The sequence below is a fragment of the Acanthaster planci genome, linkage group LG15 (genome assembly GCF_054643075.1).
Source record: "Acanthaster planci isolate LZ-2023a linkage group LG15, COTS_SCS, whole genome shotgun sequence".
In the NCBI taxonomy this organism is placed as follows: Eukaryota; Metazoa; Echinodermata; class Asteroidea; order Valvatida; family Acanthasteridae; genus Acanthaster; species Acanthaster planci.
This window is the reverse complement of record NC_141791.1, coordinates 14,527,469-14,552,746: the sequence shown is the minus strand read 5'-3', so window position 1 is coordinate 14,552,746 and position 25,278 is coordinate 14,527,469. Positions and strand designations below refer to the sequence as shown.

General features: G+C 40.1%; 2 long non-coding RNA genes across 2 annotated transcripts in view; one reads left to right on the top strand and one right to left on the bottom strand.

Moving 5' to 3' along the window:
- Positions 1-25,278, bottom strand: part of LOC110978848 (uncharacterized) — a 72,348-nt gene that overhangs the window by 15,221 nt on the left and 31,849 nt on the right. The gene's annotated exons all lie outside the window — the stretch shown is intronic.
- LOC147796726 (uncharacterized) lies at positions 1,291-24,334 on the top strand. Its single transcript, XR_015427842.1, has 3 exons — positions 1,291-1,655; positions 12,872-13,066; positions 20,799-24,334. It is a non-coding gene; the product is annotated as an uncharacterized LOC147796726 (long non-coding RNA).

Here is a 25,278-nt window from a genome sequence, read left to right as displayed (position 1 = left end):
CATAAGGCTAAGGCCAGAGTGGAACATTAAAACGCCCCATTGAACTGTTTTGGTGTGTTATAGTTTTCTCAAATCGTCTTAGAGTACAACTGCAAATTAGAGGATAATTTTTGCAACGGTTGGTTACAAAATGCAAAAGTCGAAATATCATGGCCAGGGCTATTTAGATGGTCCCTTAAACCTCCTAGGGATAATGTTGGAATACGAGGTTAGTATACCCAAATGGCAATGTATTGGCATGACCTCTGCATGTGTCAATTTGGAAACCTATGTAGTAATAATAAGAAAGGCTTTAGCGTAGGGCACGCGACCCCGACAGAATGCGGTACACGCACGTGTTACACCTCGTTACGGTGAGATCCCGCCACGCGCTACTGACAAACGTGACGTCACCAGCGCATTCCAAGGCACGCTTGTATGAAACTTGAAAGCACAGGGTCGAGAGGCAAATAACCCCTTCCAGAAAAGAATATTTTGTTGATCCATGATGCACCTAATGGATTTAATTATAATGAAATTTTTGTCTTGGGACTTGAAAACGTTATTAAAATTGAATTTTGCATTTCCAAGAGAACATTTGTTCTCGGTATAAAGAGCACTGCTACAATAAAATGCTGTTGCGAGGAGTACATTCTGAGAATCTCAAATTCTTGACTTAATGTGTTTTCTTAGTTTTCCCACTCTTTTATACAGGGTCCTGGTATTACCAAGTAATTTGTCTGGTCCCTGCAAACCTTTTATAATGAGAGTTGATTGTATTTCAAAATCCTGCATTCATTTGGCTTAAACTGTTTTTATTCTCCTCTGTCGTTGCTTTTATTTAGATCGCCATTCGTGTCGAAATTTAATATCTCAAAATCAATGCAGAATCGTTCTATCAGCGAACAAATGTTGTCTCTCTTCTCGCCTGACCTCACTTTCCTCAACAACATTTGCCGACTTGGGTACATTCTAAAGCCAATTTCAATACAACGAGTTCAGTAAAAGAGCATCAACGAGCATCATATGAGGTGAAGATTTGTTTTTCCATGCCTCTTATAACGGTGATTGTGCTTATAATCGCAAGGACGAAAGAAACACATTTTCGATTTAGCCCAATGTTGTTCGAGAAACAAGACCTTTATAAGAGAAGGCGTGGAAGGAGGATGTTCCTGCATGCTGTAAGCACGGCTGGTGATTCCTGCGTGCTTTCAACGAGATCTCGCTAGCAAGCCGTCGTTAACGCGTCGCTGTCACCGCGTGGCTTTCTCACCACCAACAACGTACATGTACATGCGCACCACTGTAAGACACATCTGCTCATCACTGCGCTGGGAGTTCGTCAAGCTTGCAGTATGAGATTTGGCAAGCTATCGCAAAGATCTGCCCAACGCATTCAATTACAAGTCGGGGTCCTCGGCACACTTCGATGTGCGTACGTGTCGCTGTGCCACTCTCTTTGTGTCTTTACCTGTCACTATCTGGAATATAATAACTTCGCTGTCATCTCTTTCGATGTGCCTGTCACCAGGTCTGCAGTGTGTCAGTGACTGATAAGGTTATATGGTCAACCCCTCTATACCCTGCGAAATGATTAACTTGGATATTTATTACACACAGGCAGAGATGTTGGTCAGGCTGTGGTTTTCCACCACATAAATCCGAGCGTTTTATAGGTAAGTGGTGCTTCTTTTCGTACCTGCTTTCGTATTACATTCAACAACTTTTCCTTGTTTTGACTTTTACACACGTGTCAATCCCAATTACTTGTTTGACGGCTGAGGTTAGGCAGCTCCGCAGCAGTAATGTGCCGCCTGTTTCAATAATTCACACTCTGTGGGAATGTGCGAATTGTCAAGCACGCAGGCCGTGCCGGCAGAGCATTCGCCTAACGCGTTTGGATATCCAATGCCATTTTGTTATTTGATTTGCTTCCTCTAATTTGAACAAAACGATGCCCCCGAATGTGTTTGCATACAGTTCTGTTCAGCCTTCGTACTTCTCATCATGTACATTTTTATTCCTGTGTTGATATAACGGAAGTAACCGCATATCCAAACATGACCACGCTAAGTAAATAACAAACAAAATTAACAAAAACGAGTATGGAAAAGAATGTTAGAATCGAAAGTTCGAATTCTCCGTCGTTTTGCGAAATATTTTGTAAGCTTCCAAAAGTTGGATGAATTTATTACATGAAGAGCCCACTACCTTTGCGCTGTCGAACATCACGTGGTGTTAATGTAAATAATATCATAAAAAAACAAATGGAAAATGTCAACTATACGCCAAGTGTAAGTGTGGTCATTTCGGTGATCTCGTTTAAAATAAACTACTTTTAGCTATTCACACACATTCTGGGGGCTTATTTTTAATTAAAATGCATGCTCAAATTATTTTACAGTCGCACAACAGGATTGGAAGATTTTGAAACAATGTTACACTTGTCTTGTCGTAGTTCATGTACGGGGTCTACAAAAATACCGGGGATGTAGCCTAGTTTGCCCTTGGTAAACTTCAGGAAAAATTGGTTTCTTATTTCATTATCCAGGAATGCATTCCAATGTTCCCTCCATTCAACTTGAAATAGTTAAACGTGTCAAGTTCAACTTGAAAGAGTTTGACCTGAAAAAGGAGGTAATGCTTAAGAAGTGCCCTTTGCGTGTGTGAATGTGAACTTCTGATCAAATCTTTCAAGAAAAACAGTCAACAAATGTATTTTGAACTTGGTCAAAGAATGACCTCCCCATTTTTTATGTTAGAAACTGGAGTGAAAATGTGGAAAATAGAGATGCTTTATAGTAAACGATGCTTTTTACTCTGTGAATTTTTCGCACAAAAATGATTCCATCCTTAACTAACACATCCAGCACTAATGTCATCACATTGACCCATCTGTCAAACCTTAAAACCAACACCATAAAGAAAAGATTGACTTCTATTCGACTTTCAAATCCTAATGGCTTTTCCTAAAAACCATATAATGACAAAGAAATAAAATTGAGAAGTAAAAAGTAAGCTTCCTGCATTGCCAATCCTGATCTTTTCAAAGACTGGTGCGATCGTGCACCTTCCGCGAGAGATTTTAAAAGCTTCTACCGTTAAGAGATGATAATGGGTGATTTCCATCAGTTGGACATGTCTGAGTTAGAACTGAATACTAAATATCTTAACCTTTACGAAACCCCTCGTTTGTACTCTGCTGATTGTTGTTCGGTTGTTGTAAATTATCCCCCATTAGTGACAGATCACGCATGATCAGTTGCTGTCCGTGACAAATCTGTTCCTTTCTGAATTCAAACAAGAGAATTTTTCCGGTCAGAGTTTTCAATGTCAAAGGAACAGGGAAAAGAACTACACGCATTCCAAGTCCCGTAGGAATATATTAACAATTCTGCAAAATAATGGTATAAATGCAGAGAAAAGAAAACGTTTGGAATACGCTAAAAGTCAAGTACGAATCATTTGTGAGAAAACGGTTTGTGACAAATCTCTAAGACACAATACGAGTTATCAACTTGGATGAGTTCGTATAAGAAACAACAGCCTGACGGTTACTGTAACTGAGAGTGTAATCATTGGATGTGATAATCTACTTTGTTGGTATTTCAAATTAATATTGAAACAAAATGTACCTTTAAAGTTTGGCAGTAAAGACTACCAAAATGTTGATATTTTATTGTGAGTATCTCTTGTAATGTTGCTTTTGATGTTCAGGTGCACGTGTTGTTGTTGACGTAAATGTCGTTAGAGTGGATATTGCACCTGCTGTGATTTTTCATGATATTACTGCTTGTCGAGGATCAACTGCTAATTCTTATTACAAAATGGTGTTGACTTATCTGATATCTGAGTGGATTTCCCACCTCTTAACAAGATTTGATTGCTCTTCTAACACTTCACTTTCAGATTTTTTTTTAAAATTTCATGATGGATACTTAGCGAGCATATGGGTGATTTGAAATGTGTCTTAGTGTTCGTTAAAGAATCTAATGTGTAATGAACAAAGTTGAGCTGAAATGGGTATTTTTTAATAAGTGGTGCTTTAAAGGAACCCTCAACTTGAAACGGTGATATTTGAGTGTTGTCACAAAAATTGGAAAGCACTGCCCAATATCCTTTGCCTCTCTTTAATATAATATCGCAGAGCTGTGAAAATTGACATCATCAGATAGCTGTTCGCTTGACCTTTCTATGATATTACCTTGACCTTGAATACAGTAATGGAATTAGGCCACAGAGATTGAGTATAATGACTTCATTAACTGATGGGTATGGAGCATCCTTTCCTGTCACTTGTAATTAGAACACGATGAACTTCACACTTCTTCCAGACAGGGCTGTAATTAACGGAATGGTCTTGTTGTGACGATGTTACCGGTATGTCCTCCAGCAATTTTGTTTGAGACTAAGAAATGTCGGTTCAAACGTCTTGGTAATACGTATACTGCTGTCGTATTTCTGTTAGCGCTGCTGTTGATATAGTTTGTTTGTTGATGTTGAATGTTGTTGAATGGTGTTGACACCATACATCGATGAAATTATTTAAAATGTAAACTGTTCTTGCGGTGCTTTGTCTTTGATACTTATACGAATATCATGATTAGCATTAAGTTATTTTAACAAAAACACACTTTTTTTCGCAATTACAGGTGGGTATTAAAGTTTCCTATTTTGCTATAAATAGAAATAGGGAAGTAAACTATAAGCACTTATTGACAAGGTTATATCCTCAATTTAAAACTGTCTAACACGTCTTTTCTTTTCCGTATTTGATAACTACTGTTGATATGTTTACCATAAGGATCATGGAGTCACCAATGGACATTAGCCAGCGCTTTGAGCATAAAACGTTAGTTCCTGGGGTTGTATATATGACACAGCCTGTAAATAGCTGCCAATGTTGTAGTGTTATGAAGTGCGCTCACGCTGAAACGGCATAGTAATATGCAGGTCCCCGTGGCTTGTTTTCATACTTCCAATAAAAATATATAACTCCGCTTGGGTGTGTAACTTAAAGTGGATCACGTTAATATTTAGGTTCACTGACTATACCAGGGTTGCCAAGTCGTAATTGGGATTGATTTACGCATGTGACGGAAGGGTGCAAAATATCAGGATTTGATGTACATGTTTGAATATTTTGCCGCGTACAACTGCACTCTCGTGTGTGCGTCTTACACTAAAAGCTCGTATAAATGACGGTGCGGTTCAAGTTGACCACATGCCCTTTCAAAAATAGCTAAGTCTTATGATCTTGTGCACGTCGTGCGTGTGTGTACACATCGGCAATGCCGTGAGTGCAGTTCATCAGTTAGTGTCGTCTATTTGTATTCTGATGGTAGAGACTGTCTGCGTGAGCAGGTAAACACATGAGCCAAGGGGCGATGGTGTAAAGTCTTGGGATATTTCTCTAAAAACATGATGGGAGAGAGGAGTAAAGTGCTATCGCTTTTGATTAAAGTGCGACACACAGCAGATTAGCGTAAGGTTCTCTATGCTGACGTAAACTTTGGATAGATTGATACAACACCAGCCAGCATTTCCTCTCTGACACCGGACGCGGTATGTACGCCATATGCCAGCATCATTGTACAGTTCACTTGTCTGGTCAATAGTTTATTTTAATCAATTATCTGGTTTGCATTATGCATGCAAGCTGGGGTTTTGTGTCAACGGGCAAGGCTGTGTACTGTACGCGTGCATCATAAACTGTGTATTATACATGATACATCTAGTGGTACCCTGTAATCCTTGTCCTCACGTCACCTGCAACCATTATGCATGTATAATATTCAGACATTCACTTCGCACGTGCATGTGCGGGTAATTGACCCACAACTTTCGCTCGCTGCTTAAATCATGTGGGATATCTTTTTTTGCTACGTGAGATTAGCTGTATTAATATCAGGGGTTCCGTCATCTGCAGGCCAACCCATTCAATATAAATGCATTAAAACTGCACTCTGGAAAGTTTCAGAGATCACAGGTACAATTATTCTTTACCTCTTATAATAAGATAACAGCTATCTGATGTACACGTACGACGGTATGATTTTTACGCTTCGTTACAACAGAGGATGACCGTAAATAAGAGGCATTCAAATATTCCCAATTAGGTGAAAGGACTAGTAAATAATAATAAACTACTTAAGAGCTTCCAAGTGGATTGCAGCCCAAAATATCTGCGTATCAAAATACAAATAACGGGCTGCAACGTTCCAATTATAAAACTAAATGTATATATAATATTCCTAAATGCTCAACGATCAGGGCTTGACATTTTCCACGCACCCAGTTAAACAAACCACATTATAGTAGATCTTACACACCAGATTTATTTACAAGAAATAATTCTGTTCTTTTAAACAGTGATTCATCGTCATTGTTTATGTAACGTGGCTAGCTTCAGTGCCGTAAACATTTCAGTTATCTCCCGCATTCATTCTAAACAACCAGACAAAACGTGAGATACCGGTACATGATGTGCGGACTGTAAACCATCTCAACCAACACTGATCGTGTTGTGTTTGTCATATGCAAATTACACATGATCACTTGACGACTTCCACATAAAACCAGACTGATGAGTATTGTTTCTTAGAAACTATTTTCCCTGTAAAACTTGGTCAATATTTAAGGAGAGAATTGTGGTTACCCGTGTGCTGTTTCACTCTGAACTTCGGCCAATGGTATGGATTTTTTTTACCAAGCGATGCATACGCTTCATCTCAGCAAGGTCGATCAATGTACATCCTAAATAAACACTGACGAAACGAAGGCAAAGCCTTTTCACCTAAAGATCACCAGAAAACCAATACACAAAAGGCCAACGACTGGAACCGGTTTAATTAGTTGAATTGGGAAATTAGTTACATGCTCCGGTATTTGTCCTCAAGAACAGCAAATGCCTTTGTGTGGTACATGTGCGTTTGTGATCAAAGAAAATTGTCAAGTGCATTACAAAACAGTATCTTCAAGGGCCGGAGTTTGATTCCTTATTTTCTGCTTCAACTTCAACTGTGAGGAGTACAGCAGACAATTCAATAACACGATACGAGTGAATAACAAAAGCGCCATCAGCAACTTCAGGACTCAGGTCGCGCCATCACCCTCATCGTCAAAAATAACACATAGTGTCAACGCCATGCCACCAAAAATAGGCAGCAGCGAAGCAAGAAAAACAATGGCCAGGTATCATCTCAAGGCAGGAGCATAAGGAGCAAATTTTCTGTACCATGAGAAGAATCAGTTGAACCTACAGCTATAGCTGTACATGTGGACTGCAGCTATGTAACCACCAAGCTCAGAATATTCTATTGGGAAGACTGATGGAGATTTGCCTAGCTAAACTAGGCGGGTCAATGCATTTTTAATTAAGGGTAGAAAAGTTGAGAATTAAACATATCATAAGCACATCTATGCTTGCCTAGATATGGTAAAGTATTGCGAATGAAAAAAAAAATCCCCTGGCAATTCATTCTTCAAGCCTCATGAATACTATAATGGAAGTGATATTTCACGGGATATTTCACGTAAAGCAGTGAGCTGACAGCAAATGGATATATTAATATCAATATAGTCTTCCATGGTCATCGACATGTCACGAACACATAACCTTCACCAACGGACTCCCTTTCTAGCTCATGAAATGCTGGACTCAAACTGAGTCAAATTGGTGAGTGGTGAGTTGATGGTGGTGAGTTGATGAACTTTGTTAAGATTTCTTAAGACTTGTTCAATAGGGCATATCACTTTTTGTACGATTTAAAAACGATGAAAATTATTCGTTGCAAATTTTATGGTGAGAAATGTATACCGTGCTCCCTATCCTTCATGATATTAGTAGTCCATAACATCTAATCGAGGATACTAAAGGAGATCGAGGTAGAATTTTAAAACAAGAATTGTCACCTGTATGCAAAGAGATGCTATTCAAAAAGAACTTAACGCACAAAATATTTAGTTAGCAGTAAGTAGTTACCAGCCAGCATTTCGCACGCTGTGTGTACCTTATGTAGATGGTCCCTGTTGTTTTTAGCTTAGCACAGTATACAATTTGCTACGTAAGTTCCTGCAAAGCGGTCCAAAGAACTTGGGCCCAAGACAAGACCTCAAATGGCATTACGGGTTACCTCAACGGAATACATCCTTTGTTATCCACATTTTATCTCCCTTTTATAGCTGCCAACAGTCACCATTTGGTCATGACTTTATCTCTTACCAACACTGGCAGCTTTGCACCTTTCCATTATGCTGGATATTATCTTCTTCACCACTGTCTACTCTCATTACTGTATCATTCATGTCACAACTACAATGCATGTCACTTTATGACCTCCGATATGCAACTTTAGCTACATGCATTTTGCATACATCTGTACATCTTATTTACGAAATCGTTCCGTTTATTAAAATTACATGAGTTGAAGGACAGCATTGGCCTTCGCTTCCATGACAACAAGCTTACTTTTTCATAAATGGTACATAAAAGCGGTGAAGTTCCCTGTCCAATGTGAAGTCAGTCATTACCATAAGATTACGTTGTGGGTACGACAGAGGTTACCACTGCTAGCAAACGTAGCTTACTTCACGCTTCATCTGAGAGCGTGTTTATGAGCAATTACCTGCTTTTTGGAACAACCATTAAAGACTACAAAGAGCCCTCCGCCCTTTCTGCATGAATGGATCACATGTAGAAAAACACTACGGTATGGTATTTACTACAGAAAACAATACAGACATTCAAAAGGTAAGGGCAGACAGCAGACTGATAAAACAAAGACAGATTTAAATATAATCAGATCGTTCTATAGGACGAAAAAAGAAAAATAGATGTTTAGGAGAATGATTTTATGAAAAGATTTTCTCTTGTGACGGTCGTTCTAATGGTGTTTTGCTTTCATGTAAGAAATATTCAATGCACATGTCCCAATATACATATTCATTACTATTTAAGAGAACTGTTAATTGGCGACAGTGGACTGAAAACTAAGAAATGAACCTTTTTGCTTATGACTGGCTACACATTAACTTTGATGTGATATGTTTACACAACGTCACGGGAGAAGCTACTTATCCCACCGGAGCAATATCCATGTATCTTTAGAAAAGGCTGTAAGAGAAGCATTTGTATTTATGACTGAACCCAAAGGGTCATTTCGAAAGCGCCCTCATGTAGGCTATAAAACATCAAACCCATCGTTTTTTATATAGACATATGTGAGTTTGACATTGCGGGTTTCTATTATTGACAAGCGTTTCCTTAATTTCCAAGGTAGCTGGTGAGATATGCAGGTAGAAAAGTATCAATAATGTTGACGTATCAAAGTAAACAAACAATAAGCTAGGCTTTGGATACGTGATGATGAGAAATGGTGTCTCTGAATAGTGAATTGTTAACTCTGCATTTTGGAATGTATAGGTGGTGCGCCTGGTATATTTGAAGGCTGTCTGTAAAGGCTGGCAAATATAGCAGAAAAATCTGGGAAAACTGGAGATCCATTGGGATAATGAAGACCAAGAATTCGCTTTACTCTTGCATTATATCGCATGTTAAAGAAATCATTAACTGTGTTATTGTTGTTTGTTTGTTTGTTGTTCATGCTACCCATTATCTTCTTTCTTCTTTCAAGCCGGAAATCAGGGGTTCCCAGAATAATTTCAGGTCTGTCGAAGTGGACAGACTCTAACATAGCACCATGACACTTACCTAGAGGGCCTATGTACTCGCACTGCGAGCATAACGTCCCATTTCAATGGGACGTTACTCTTTGATACATCACATAAAAAGCTGTCACCTGCAAACCCGTGAAGAAAACGAATAGTATAGGCATGGTAAGGGTTACCAAACAAAGACATGGATGGCGTTAGTTTTCATCATTTTCATCAAAACAAAATGATATTTCGCGATTATCTTTTTGGTTTGTGAACACATCCTTGGCAGCAAGCAAATCACGAAAAAAAATAAGCTTGTGAATCGGCCAAAGTATATGAGAGCTTCCTTTCTGCAAAGCAGATGGCCTGTCAATTTTAGACCAAATATTAAACTGACGCGCTGATGAAAGTGCTTATCGATCCACGCGGAAACTACCCCCATTGTATTGATGCCATGCACGCCGGCTCACTAGTGCGAATAGTTGCAGTGTGTTGCACAGTGCATGCATCGGGCTCCGTGTTGATAACGGATCTCCGGACTTCAACTCATGTAGCGACACACTCGACACTGTGGTCTCTACATGACTTGTGTTTTAACGACACTTGCTGTCAATATTAACGGCAAGAAAGGTGAATCGTGAGAACCACATCTCACCGTGAAGAAATGTTTCATTTAGAAAGTTTGGATAATGCTGATTACAGCATCAGTTGTCAACAAAATGAGTGTTCTCCTAGGCTACACATCGTAATATATGTCTGGTAAGCTGACCTTCATCTGTATTGGTTCGGGTTTGTTTTAGTGATATAAGCGAGTTGAGTTGTCACTACAATGAATGCAAGTTGTCACTTGCATCTACATGTACATGAAATGACGGAAGCCATGTCTGCCTTGATTTTTGAGATTTCTAATAACTGTGACACGACTTTTTTGACATTGTAAATTAATTGTGACTTATCGTTGGTTTTGCAGTACTGAATACGAACTGTCGAAGTGGACGTGCTTTAATGAGTGGGGAACCAGTTGGGTTAATTTGCAGTTGGCAACAGGAGCAGTGTTTTCAAGTGTTTATAAATGGTAGAAAGTAAGGGGTACACTTATCAGTCTTAATGGTGGCAGTTACTAATTAAACTGTCAAATATAAAACGCAAATATATGCAGACGAGTGCCAAATGGCATGTGTTACTGATTAGGAGTAGGCCTACACGAACCAAAGTATGAATGTCGTTGGCTCGCACAATCCCAGAATGAGCAGAAAGATATCAATAAATTATGTCGATTAAACGTAGCTGCTGCAATGTTTTTTCTTTCCATTCTCAAATAAATCTATTCAACTCCTGTAAGTGGACAGGTATAGAAACATTTTGACAAATACAAAAACGAAATCAATACTGAAATGAAATAAGGTTTCCATGGGGGTATCTATATCTGATAATGTCTGCAGCATACGTGAATCGAAAGTTTCCTTCTTGCAGTCAATTTCAATCATTTTCTCTGCCCTGCAGGCAAGCCTCCACACAGCCAACATTTCAGGCGGGAAACCGTATATGTCATGTTTAATTTTGCAAAGTGGTTTCTACTCAACCGATGCACGTAGTCTGACTCCGCTTTCTAGCAAAGCCGTTTGCCGAAGTATTTTAGTTTAAAAAACCAGATAAACTAAGGAGTCGTGCTAGCGGCATGAAGCTGATGACCAGGGACATACAGGAGATTGCGGATTCATCTAAAGGTGTTAAACCCACAAAAATGCCCAGTTTGTTGCATGCGAGGCATGGGACATCTGTGACAATCTACGTGGACATGGCTGTGACACGCATATCAAGAAGAATACCACATTGTTTATCTCAAGAGATATTCCTTCGGAGTTTTTCATCGACACCGGGAGCTTAATTTTGAAACCGTCGGGAATGGTGCTTTGCCGATTTAATCAGATTAGCGACCGTGTATGTTGTCAGTCCATGATGATGCGGGGCCAAAAGGCGTTTCAATTCAAACTTTATTGGAAATGTCTGTTGCTGACAACTTTACCAGCGGTGTAAGACAAAAATACCTCTTCAGCTTCCACTTCAGAGTAGGCCTACTGGAGAAAAAAAACCAGAGCATAAAACCTTATGAGGCAAACGTAAAACAGACCAAAATAATAAGGAAAACCACCAAACCAAGCACACAAGTTTATACATGTCGGCTTAAGTTGGACTGAAGTCGAAAAAATCGCGAGATTTCTTTACATAGGCCTACCTTTTGAGATCTTTAATCGACATATTGCTTTGAGCAATTAACATCATTTGAGGCCGAAGCAACTGGAAGGTTGAAAAGGACCCAAGATTAATAATGAGGTAAAAAATATGTAAAAAAGTGGCATGACACTGTTAGTTAATTTCTCCTGACAAAGAATTACACGGTTACCTTGGAATGAACCCTGAGAAAGTATTTGGAATGAAATAACATTAAAAATGAAAATGACAATAACGGTATACTGGAGATCTTAATGCACTCTGCTCTTACAAAACGTATCAGTAAGCGGCTGTAACTCACTTGTCTACTAATTATGATAACTGATGAAATATCTATTCGTCGATTTTGTTGCAATAAAATTGTGAAAAAAATATCATAACTCACGGCTCTTACACCGAATCGGCTTTACTTCCTGGCATATAGGTCTGTCGTAATACACAATAGATTGTAAGGTAGGGGAAATGACTGATGTAAAGGGTTAAAATGGTGATTTTGTTTTAGTCAAATTAATACAGTCGAATGTAAGCGCATTGTATAAAAGGCTACGCAATATAAATAAACGGAAGACTTAAAATAACATGCTGGTAGCCCTAAGGTCAGGGTCTCACCTGTGCATACTTAACTACAGCTCATTACGTTCATTTACCTCAAGGGTCTTCAGGGATGGCAGTGTGATTTCTGTAATGAGGCTCCTCGTCAAACCAGATCACGCATTACTAACGCGCGTTGGGTTCCAACACCTGCCGATCAATACCTTAAAAAATTACTGTCTCAATAGGATTCCCGCAAGACTTCCGTCATCTCACCTGCCCAAGGTGGTGTGCAAACTATATCAAACCTGCCCCGAACTTTGCTCGGTGTCCTTATTTATCGATACTCAAATGGACGCAAGCAAAGGACAGCTGCTTCATGATAGTCTTATTTGTGTCTTGGCCTTCTTAGTACACATCACCTATTGAATTTAGTCTAATTATGTTTGCATGCTATTTGTTTTTCATGCAGGGTGCATCGGAAACAGGTATAGCGATCGGGGAATATCTCGATCTGTACAGGTGATGGGATCCTAACGTAAAGCATGGGAAACCAAATTAGCTATCTGTATCTCTATTCGTCCACTGCGAGGAATTCAGAATGGAGGCAATGAGAGATTTCAACAGACGCTGCTTGCTGAGACGTAACCAGGTTGATACTCATTAGGTATGTAGAGGATAAGATTCAACTGTTGAAAATAGTATTTCCCACTTGGGATATAACTAAACTAATCAACGATTGAGCTACACATTAGCACATTCATTTCACTTCATTCTCTGCAATATTTTTCGCATGATTTTCAGCTACATCAATAAAAAATACGATTTATTAGTCGGTAAGTCCAATGTTTACGTGTACCATTTTCCTGGCAAAAAGCAACATTTGGCAGGAGACCCATAGGCGTCAGAAAAGTAGAACCTGCTTTTATTACCTTGTTATAAATGGTTTTTGAAGAAACATGCGGGTTTGAATATCAACTGTCCGGATGTTTCTGTAGAATGTAAAACAATATGCAAAGCAATTATAACGCATGCATTGCAGTTATTGCATGCCCCAGAAGCTACATACTTTGTTTCATGTACAGCAATGTTATACGGGCAAATTGGTCTTGTAATAATCCCGGTCCTTTCAAATATGCACCTTTTCATCATGAACAATCAACAATGTCGTTCTTATACACTTCTGACGAAATATCAAGTCAAAATAGCAGCGCCCTATATTGACACCTATCAAGCAGTGCATTTAATGTAATTGTAGTTGAAAAAAATGACTAACCAAACAACTAATTCCACTGCAAATTTGATTTAAAATGCTTCAGACCAAATAGACTATGCTTCTGCCTGTATCTTTCTTCCTGAGCGAGAAATAATAAGTAGATGTTGTCAACGACACGATATTGCACATCATTTTGCAGACAACTCACGCTTATAAACGAGCCCGCTGTTAGTCTTTGCGCGTCAGTTTCAAGCATGCCTTCATGATGAGCAGATACAACGTAATCAAACCACTGGAATGAACGGAGCTCAACTATAGCGACAAGACGAAGCCTTTGAAACGGTCGACGGGTACAGTCCTCACCGGTTGGCATTCCAACACTCACTACTGGTTAATAATGAACTCACACAACGCGCTAGTCCCTCCGCCCAGCCGTTCTTGGCTGTCGGAACAAGTCATTTGTTTTTTCAGCACCGGCGGCATTCGCATAATGTGACTTGTGGAGTGCTACTCATCCACTCGGCAAGTCTTATCAATCAGTGGCTGCGGTAGAAATTTAATTTGAATGTCATTCTGGATAGAGATCGCCAGGCGGCAACAGGCCTCACGTGTATGCGTAGGAATTGGAACTCTTTATCATTCAAGACAGCATGTTACAGATATCTCCAGCGAAGAAACGTTGATATTCGAACCAAATGTGAAGTGTAAATCGATATCCAGAATTAGAAGCTGTTTCTGCGGTGGCACAACGCTCATTGACAGGTGGTACGCGCGCGCGTCACATGTCTCTCCAAAACCAATATGGTGTCGTGATTTATCAAATGCACGCGTGTGTCAAGCTTAAGAACGCGCGTGAGCGCGGTGCCAACGCAGTTATGGCGTCTTTTTAGTGTATAAACAGTATATACTCAATTTATTTTGCATATTCTAAAATGGGTGCATTCGATTAGCTTACACGTGTAAGTCAAACTTACACGAGAGCGTTCGTTTAGCCATCACGTGATCCTCGTGCCAGCCCCAGTGTCAGCCACTACTACCCTGGTTGGCGAGCAGGTCTCTGGAGGCTGCCCGAGTGTAATGACGTCACAGATGGACTGTTCGTGCATGGACGTACATTATGGAACTTGGCGGGGACTTGACCTTTTTCCCAGACTGCCTTGGCGAGCGAGTACAATGCAGCGTTCGATTACTCATTTCGAGGCTTCCCTTGGTGTAACACTGGTGTCTTCAGGGAAGCTAATCGAACGCACCCAATGTCACTACATATCATGTGGCTGTTTTCACAACCCCGATTGGAGACCAATAACAAAAATACCTTGCCATGCTCAGACACGGGGTTGTACACATTGAGTAATCTACGGGATTGATAAGAACTGTGAATAAACTATAAACTATGACGATAGTTGATAACGGCACTCTGCGTACACCGTCTCGCCATTTCAAACCACGCAGATCGTATGCACACGTAAAAAAGCATTTTTGACAATAGGATATTTACCAATAATTACACATTCGACATGTACATGAGAGTACACATTGTGCCGTGGATTATTGTCATGTGTTCATTTGGAATTTGCGCGCTTGCAGTGATTTATAAAACAGCTAGTTTAGACGAAAACACTGGCCGGTTTCGTGATATTATTGGGGTGGGGATATGGAAAGTAGATAAATTCTATTTGGTAAGGTTTATATTGCGCCTTTATTGCGAATTTTAATAGTGATTTTGTCTCAACGTGTGAACACGATGTGTGTAGAGAGTCAAGCCCAACGCTAAACATCCCATTGACCTACTTACAACCGTTTACTTGTCATCAGACTTGATAACAAAGTCGGCCGATAGACGATACTGGATAATACACGACGGCAAGATTGCACAGCTCAACATTTTGTACAATGATGGCGTCATCAGAGCATTGCATTGCCAGTGAATACATAAAAGGGGAGTGTCAGATAGAGATGAGATCATGAGACGAGATGGTCGTTCTTGTGGCGCCAAATTTCCCCACCAAATCTCCCCACCAAATCATTCCCATCAAACCTGGGCATTTGTGCCGGCAAGTGTTCCATTACACTGCTTGTTTCGGGAAACAAATTAATTTGGAGGGAGGATTTAATGCCCACATCACGCAGGGGATTCTCTGGATCCTTGAGGCTACTTTTAAAAAGCCACACAGGGGTATTAAACTTCTTGGAAGCGCCGGTGTAATCTGATGGAGTTTGTGCAAATGCAACCTTACAGTTCCACTGGGTTACGTATGTTCTTGCTATTTAGGGTACCATTGGTGTACATAATTTTATTATGCTATCAATTCGCATGTTCATGAGAAAAGGTGTGATGTTAGGAGGAAACCTCCATGTTTAGAAGTAAATCAACCATAGCTTAAAGAATGTGTGTTATTTTCTGTCCTATGTTCTCCACACCTTTGTTATTTCTGTATGTTTCAGTAGTTGACAGTAGGCGAGTGAGCAAAGTTTAATTCACATAAATCGTCAATGAGCCAATTTCGGGAAACAATTTAAACAGAGGCTCCATGTTGTTTTCCTGAGGTGGCACTGAATCATTAATTATTTCAGAAAAAGCACAGAGGATGTTTGATGCTTTTGGAAAGGGTGCTTAGCAGTAAAATTAACCAAAATTCTGATCATTAGCACTTTCAGAACTGGATCACACATAAACTATCTATACACGTGAGTATAATGACGCTTGCTAAGAACTAGTTCTTACTTTCCACACACGAGCTGGGGCCAAGTTGAGAATATGGTTTCGTCTAAAAGTTCTAGGTAGAATATGTCTGTCGAAAACAGTCGAGAAAAAGTACTGAAATGACTTGTTTTAGAACAATCCAATCAAAGGGTCACTCCGGTAAACTGTGTTCGGCAATCTGTCTGTTTTGTCTGCATTGTGCAGTCTGCTACAATGGAGAAAAATTACACCAAATGCTACAATAGCTACAAATGCTACAAAAGCAAAACCACTTTTAATTGAGTTTTGAGCGATACGAGGGTGAAAATTCAGCTCTTTCCCGCATTGCTCGAACTGATGACAGATTTCGAGTGCCCAACCTGAATATATTCAGCAGCACAAGATAGGCACACATGAAAGCATATCCTAGAGACTCCTTTGAAATAGCTTGGAGGGGGGGTCGCTTTTAATGAGGTTATCCCCAACGGCACCAATGCAAATCAGCATCCAGAACCCAGAACCTTGTCGCTCAATTTGAGCAGTCCAGCCCTTGTGGTTATTAAACCCGTTCGTGCTGTCCTATGTTAAGATATGAATGTAGACGAACACGTAAACACGCTGTAATCGAGACCTGGTTTATGAATCCAGATTATATCGTAGCCTGCGGGTTCGGTGACGTCATACTGTCTGGTGACGTCAGCCAGTATTAGGCGGGAAAGAAAAAACACGACAGCGACAAAGCGCTGCATTATTCAGGTTCTTATGCTTGCGTGCATCTCTTTAAAATCTTTGCACAGACCTTACGAGGGACATAAAATGATCGCTAAGTCTATTAATTAACTGCAATGAACAAAAGGAAGTTGATGGCTTAATGAATGCGCTGTAGATTATATTGAAACCTACTGCACGGGCCATTTTAATGCCAAGGCATAGCTTATGCCAATTTTCTGCACCTTATATTAGATGGAAACAACATTTTACCAGCGAATGAACTTCGGTAAACACCGCGTCTGCTGGCAGATTAATGTGTTTGCTTGTCGGATTTACAATAATAGTAGCCGACGGAAAACGCTTAAATGCCATGATGACCATCTTACATTCAAAATTTCAAAAATATTTTTTCGTATTTAGAATAAATCGACTGATCTATTGGAAACATCTTTTAACCCCTAAAACTGATCGTGATCTTCGATGGGATGTTTTATCGATATCCAGTGTTGCTTCGTTAAGGTTAGATTCTGGATGGATTCGCACCAATATTTCAAGCCAGTTGCAGAGCCCTTGCCAATATAAACCCTGCAGTTTCGATTATTCCGTCTGAAACCAAACAACCCGAGTCAAGCGGGCGTATGAATTTGACAAGCCACTTCCCCACTTTTCAGGATATGAAACGAATTAAAGTCGATTTACCGCGGAGGACTAGAACAAACAATTTTCGATGCAGAGGAAGTTAATTTCTTAGCCGTCAGTGTTCGCTCATCCTGTCCCATGGTTATTTAGGCTTTAATAACTGCTGGGAAAGACGTTTGGTGGGGAGACGTGACATTTGAACATGAGGGCAAAGTTGCAAGAGTATATCGGATATTTTTTATGCAGTTAGAGTTTTTATACATTTCTATTCAACACTGCCCACAGTTTGTTCAATTTCAAATTGAATCCAAAGAGATCAAGCGATAATTGGTTGGGTCTGGGCCATTTTCACACTGGGTTTCTGCAGAAGGAAATAGAAAGTTATGCTCTGTGCTGTTGCCACATTGTTCGTCTAAACTGAAAACCATCACTGACGTCACATAAATATTGTACCAAAACACATATGCTACCTGCAACCAGAATCCTGATCCTGACAGTGGCAGGTGTATAGAGACATTTCACCTCATGTCGAAGCAAAACAAGCCGAATGAAAAGCTCTAAGCACATTCTAGATTAATATTCTGACAATCGACAGGCACAACGACCCATCCAGCTTTGAGACTAGTAAAATGTTCCTGTCGTACACCACATGGCGTCTGCAGAAACTATATATATGCCAGCAATGAACATCACTAGATGTGCATTAGGACGTACATTCATAAACGCTCTGACTAACAGAAAAGACATTTGATGTCTTGTCAGCTGAACTAATAGGTATTTGTTTACAAAAGCAGCCAGAATCTCCTCTTGGTATCATGTTCATATCATGCTGAGAGCTAGCCCGGCGTACTCGCCCGTTGCAATACGTACAGTCGATGGAAACTCCTTTCTCGTGTTATGCATCATGTTTGTGAGGGTTGACGCAGAAGTTGAACGATCTCATCACCAGCACGTACCACAATTAAAGTAAACAGTGCAATGCAGAAAATTGTTGAGCAATACAATAGTGACCCGTAAGGAATTCTGTCTTACCACAAAATGTGCAATACTTTACAGTCTGCCACTGTCGCCACGGGAAACCGTCGGGGGACGTACCATATTATTCTTCAATTGATTTAGTGGAGGTATTGTTTGAGAAAAAGCCATCATCGAGACGAGACGCCGTCTCAAGTTACTTTTCATGCCTTCTACTCCTGTAGTTTCGGCTTGAACGTATTCAGCTCAACGTGCATTAGGTTTTGAGTTCTTACACGACACCGCCAACTTTCCCATAGTCTTTGCTTGCCATTTATGATGTCATTGACACATTTGGTTATTCCTAAGGTTAATGACTACACATAAATAAATAACAATATACAAAATAAACAACAGCCAAACACCAGGCCACCTGCATTACTTTCTCTTCTGACCCTCACAGTCTGGAGCCTGTTATTCTGGTCAGTACCTCACAACACCGTGGAACTAGGTCAGTGGACTAATCCCACCAGATTCCAGTTACTCCAAACCCCTCCAGAAATATCACATCAAATCCTAGTGACGGGACAAACGAAAAAAAATCGATGAAGCGGCATTATATGAAGCGATGACCCTTCCGCTTAACTGGTAATCGTCACAGCAAAATGCAAACTGAGAATACGCTCAGCTGTGAGTAATTCGCCGTTCTGTTTTCCTCTCCCGAGATTTCATAAATTGGAAGATCCAATATTGGGCAAGAGCAGGCTGAGTTGATTACACGTCACGTAACGAAGATATATATATATATATATATATAATCGAAGGAACCAACCTTCCTATCCCGACTTGAGTAAAATGAGATAAGACGAAAGAAGACAACTCAAGCCAAAGACTAGTCCTCAAAAATACAAAATAACTTGACTCACAAAAAGGGCATAGTTTAAAACAAGACTGAGTGATTAAAAAGTGTCAAATTACTTTAAAACTGTTCAGAGGCATTAAATGGTGTAGAAAGTGCATAGAATAAAATATGATTCATGACACTTGTAAAAATCTCTGACATGCTTCCAATCTTCCTTGGTGTTCCAATGAATAAAATGGAACATCGATCAATGAAGGAAATCGAGGCAAACGTAGCTATCATGTACTGTGTAGTTTCACCTGTTATATCGTTTAACATACATTTGTATATTTGATCAGTTAAGATAGATACTAGACCAAAACATTACCCAGCCACCTCCTCTCAATGTAACTTCAAACCAGCTTAACATTAGTTTCTCAACCATGAGATAAATTTAGTGCAGACGTGCTTCGCTGGTATCAAACATTCAAAATAATGGGAACCAGAGCTATCATTTTTCATAACTCGATTAAGGTCTTGAATTAACCTTGTATTGTTCCAGCGAAAAAGTTCTACACAAAGCAGAAAGAGAATTACTACGCAATAGAAGGGTTAGTGCCTGCAATATGGAATCCATGTTTGTTATTCTAAATCTACACCCTACTTCAAAATAAACGTGTCTACAAAATGAACACTAGTTGCGTAACTACGGGGGGGGGGGGAGAGAACAAGTGCCCCCAGCGGAAGTCTGTGCCCCCGTGGGTGCCCCCTTCCACATGAAAATTTGAAATGCACCCATTCTACATGCAATGTAAAGTTGACTTACTGTCTATGACTCTTCGAAAAACAAAATGTGTGCATGAGAGGAAAAGAAAAATGCTACCCTATAGCTACGCTACTGTAAGAGTTTCCACCACTGATCTCTGGTTCCCACAGTAGGAAGCGTGCAAAGAGCCATGACCTCCACATGCACCCAATATAAAACTCTGAGAGTAAATCTAACGAGACGTTTATAACATATCCTTCATATTGCTCATCGCATACATGTACCACTGATTTAAATAATAGTTTTAATTAGTCGGGAAGACACAACCACGAACTGCAGTGCTGGTTGTTGATTTTTTTGTGTAACAAGAACACAGAATATTGAAATGAGTGGTAACAGCAATCGTTCGCATGCATAATTATCAGGTAATAGTTTCAGGTGCACAAACGGAGGAATACTTTATACCATGTTCCATAAGTCTGTTCAGGATCTCGGACGACTACATACTTTTGTCGATTTTTGTCATGTTGTTAGGTGTTTGTGCATGAATAACACTCATTTTAAAACTCTCTTTGAACTTATGTCGCAGGTTCGTACTGGGAATCGAGTTTGGAAGCTCCAAGGTAGAAGGCCAATACACAGCCGCATATAAGCTTGGAATTTAGTTTCAACCCTCCTTCAACCCATGCTTCAACCAACCCCCTCGGCGAACCAACTTGGCTTCGGTTAGACAACAGCTGGTCACAACATGTATGCCATCACAATGTGCGAATGGATCACCAGTGCAGATGACGTCACGTAACACTCAACACTAGTTCAAGGCAAACTATAAAGTTGTGTGCACCCATGTCGGCGGAATCTATTACAACACTGCGTGCTATTGTGTGCGCACAATGATATTCCACGCATAAGCAGTAAACAATTGATATCTGTGCATAATTTGTGAATATACCAACTTGGGCCAAAGTACACTCCAAGTTTTCTTTATTCAGACGGGTGGCAGTAAGTGGTCTTTGTTTGGAACCTGTTACAAACATCAGTACATGTACGACGTGTGCCAAACTTCGGAAGAGAGTGCCATAATGGAAACGGAAACTCGACAGGTTTGGGCCTGTAAGTCCACTAGTAGAGGGTTATTTGCACTGCTCTCCAGGACAACAATACCTTTCCACGCTCTATTGAACACACCTTTGTGTGTTTTGACTATAATGCTAGGCTACGGAGTCTGGCGGGGCCATTGTGCACCGTTGGAGGGATCAATGACAAGTGAGGATTTTTTGGAGGACTATTCGGCTGACTACAGCAGAGACAGTCAGGGCTCACAGTCGATACAAAAAATGCAGGGCTACCCAGGACCCGAAGAAGATGCACCAGGTTTCAAGTACAGCTTCAACGCAGTAGCGTCCCCGAAATACATGTACGAAGGTGTAATCATCTGTCTGCTGGCTGTCACGGCGTTCATTGGACTCGTGGTCTGGGTCCTCAAGTCCAACTTTGAGGAGCGACAGACACGAAGAATGCGTCGGGAAGCGTCTTTGCGGGACCGGAACTCGAATGTCAGTCCACTCATGACGCCGGATTCGGAGGAATCATGACACGCAGAAATGAAGGCACTGTCTACTGCTGATCTTTGTATATAATCAGTTTCATGGTGTACCTATAATGTCAGACGATTGATGTACATGTGTGTCTATGGAAAGGCAGCCAGCCAATGTCATAAACAATGACGGAATTTGGAAACTTTCATCAAACTGTTTGGTATTTCACGTTAACGTTTCCCGCCGATTTCTCACGCTTTTTGTGACTTCTTGATCTAAACACCCTCACAGCTAGAGGAATTGTTATCCGGGGAAAATTAATCTACCTTTTGGCCCGAATATCAGGTTTGTTAACTGACTATTGGTACTACTACTAGAAACATGTACAGAAAGAAATCTCCTCGTACTGTACATGTACTCTACTACTACACACACCAGCGCGCTGCACGGGTCTTCAGAAAAATTACCCACTCACTCTGTTAAACAGCAGTAACCACACAGCTGGACGTGAGCCATTGAATTCAACGCGGTGCTGCAGAGTACAAGTACATGCACATGATCTCGGGAGAGATACGGTTCACTGCAACTTGTTTGTTGACTGGGGGCCATGGAGTGCGTTCAGGTGATGTCAACAAGCAAATGAACACAAGCTCTGGCTGTACACGTACATTATATAGGGGATGTGAACGGCACCATGCACGGAATATATCACTCTGTTCAACAAACATCACCGAATAAATGTATAACATTACTGCCAGGTTGAGAATGGATGTACAAAAAATTGGTATTGCAGCTTTAATAAGTGCACCCATCATTATGTAAAAGTGTCTTCTCCAGAGCTTGTTTTCCCCTTGTGTTAACTTTTGTCACCGAAATAACGCGTGTACCTGAATCTGAGATCACCGCATCTACATGTACCATATAAACGAAATTTGGCCACTTGTCAGGAAATTTTTATAACTAAAAACCTTCAATTTTCTCCGACAAGCTCCTGTTTATTATCATGCTTAGAAATCAGTAGTCATTTCTCGACCTGTGTCCACGACCAGCGGCTGCAATGTCAGTTAGGTCATAACGTTAGGCTGCCGAGGATCGAGAGTACGTATATACTTTTTAATAGCTCCCCTTAGGCCATAGGCTCGGTAGCAGTCGAGAATCATCTCTAGGGGTGTGTTCAGCAATTAGGACCCACTGTGACTTGCACCAGCCTCTCCTCGTGATGTCTAGGTTATGTGTTAGCACGTCTGTCAACACTTCAAGCTAGCTGGTTTTTATTAGCTTACAGTCGTCACGTGACCTCACGAGGACAACTTCTGTACAAACAGTCAGCACAGTGTCTGAAATGTGACTTCAATCATTACTGCCTGAACGGTCAAACCTGTTCAGTTGTGAGAAAAGCCTAACATTCAGATGTGATCCTTGGATTGTTTAGAAATGGAAACTCAAGAGGGAATGTAATTTACAAAGTCATAATAAATTGGTCTTTGATTGTAACAACCGAAAAAAGTGTTTCAATGTAGGTTTGTCTCTGAAATCGATTGTTTGGCCCAAATAATCGATTTAAGAGACAACTTTACATTGAAACACATTTACATGTATGTTTGTAATGCAACGTTCAAGTTTGTTTTGATTTAAAGAGATAAACTATGTCTGTCTTGTTACTGTAAAGTGTCACTTTGACAGGGATGGACTTTTAACAGCAATGTGAACAAAGCAAACAGTGTACATGTATACACGTCATTATCGGCCTATAAAAAATCAAAATATACGCTTGAGTTGGTTTACAACGATAGGAAATAAAATTCCTTGGACTCGGTACCTAATGTTGTTTGCATTAGCGGCGTGGCTAAAATTGTCGCCCCCACTTGATGTTATCACGATTACGTGTATGTCCAACATCCAGTCCCCCGCCCCGTGCTGAGAATCCTGGCTATACCACTGGGACTGTTTAACATAACTTGATTAGCCACAAACAAACCCGTTCTGTGATTTGAAGCATAGCCAGCCTTTCTTTTTCTGGGTCCCAGCTTTGTTTTTCGTCATGTTGATAGATTTTCCAAGCACACTCTATTTCCATTTGCAGCGGCTGTAAACCTACATCTGCGTCCAAGGAAAAAAAATGTTATTGTGATCTTCAAAATCAATTGCCAAAAAGGTTTGCTTCAGTTTTTGTCCGGAAAAGACGACGTACGTCAACGTTTGATTACGTCGAAATCGTAACTGGCTTATCCTGTACTAAAATTGAGACTATTGTTTGCAAACAGTAACAAACCGACAGTTATTTGGTTTGCACCACTCAATTTTCAATTCCAAAAATAATTGGCGAATTAACTGTTCATTTTAAAATTGTACACTCTATCTCAACCGGTTTGCTAAGCTTTATGTTTTGCGGGTTGGAAAAGACATCCCACACCTTCCACAGGTAGGCCTAATCGTTATGTAAATATAAGACATGCAAGTACCAAATTATCCTTTTTTTTCTTTAATAATGAGCACAAATAGGCATCACTATTGTACAACTACCCGTGCAATAGCAAGGACTGAATAAACTTGAAATAAATATGCACTAATTTGTAATAAATGGAAATTTTGAGGAACGGGGTAGTGATTATTTAGGGTTTATAGGGTTATTATCCTTGCCTCGTTAACCCATTACGTCAGTGCATTTTTCCAGGACAAAACAATAACGAGGAAAATAAGGACAACGCAGGTAATTCACCGTTCTATGATCTCGCTTATGAACTCTAGGCTTTCAAACACTGCCGAAGGTTTTTGACTGAACTGCTTCCCACATGCCATTGAAATAAACTTTGTAACTGATACTGTCCGGATCTTTAATACCTGATGTTTCAAGCCAGTTGGAATACTCAAAATAAATGATTGTACGAATAAATGCACCGGAATAGGGGAATCTCGCTTATAAAAGGAATCTTGTGGCAACTGCAAACTGATGCAAGGGGGATCATTCTTTTAAACAGTGATTGGAACTAAAACAAAACAGCTATTGCAAAAATACTGGTGTTATATATGCAGACGTGGAGTAAAATATCGGTGATCGACTGTCCAATGTTAAAGAGAACGTTTTGGGTGTGTTTTGTCTTGAATTTCAAAATAATGATCACAACTTTGTTGATGTCTACGATGAACGAAATAATTGGGAAATGGCAGTCAATAGGTTTCATCTTCTCAGTGATATGGGTTATGTAAAAGAAAAGGCTGTTCTAGTGACCAACTTTCGACGAGTTGCTGTCCTTAAATTAATCAAGATCCGTTTCCGAGTGTGTCATGGATTTATGTACACTGTATTTGGTTATTCTTTTTTTAATATCCACAACGTTGAAATTATATTGGAAGAAATGACTTGCAAAACAGCTTTACGCTTTCTTGCCCACAAAGAGTATTTTTCATTCTTTTTGTTCACTTTCTCTGCGACTTCTTTGTATTCTCTAGTCTTTTGCAGTTGAAAAAGATCTCACGTGCCATTTTGTCAAACAATGCCACAACTTTCTGCTTGGGGCACTTGAAGCGTAC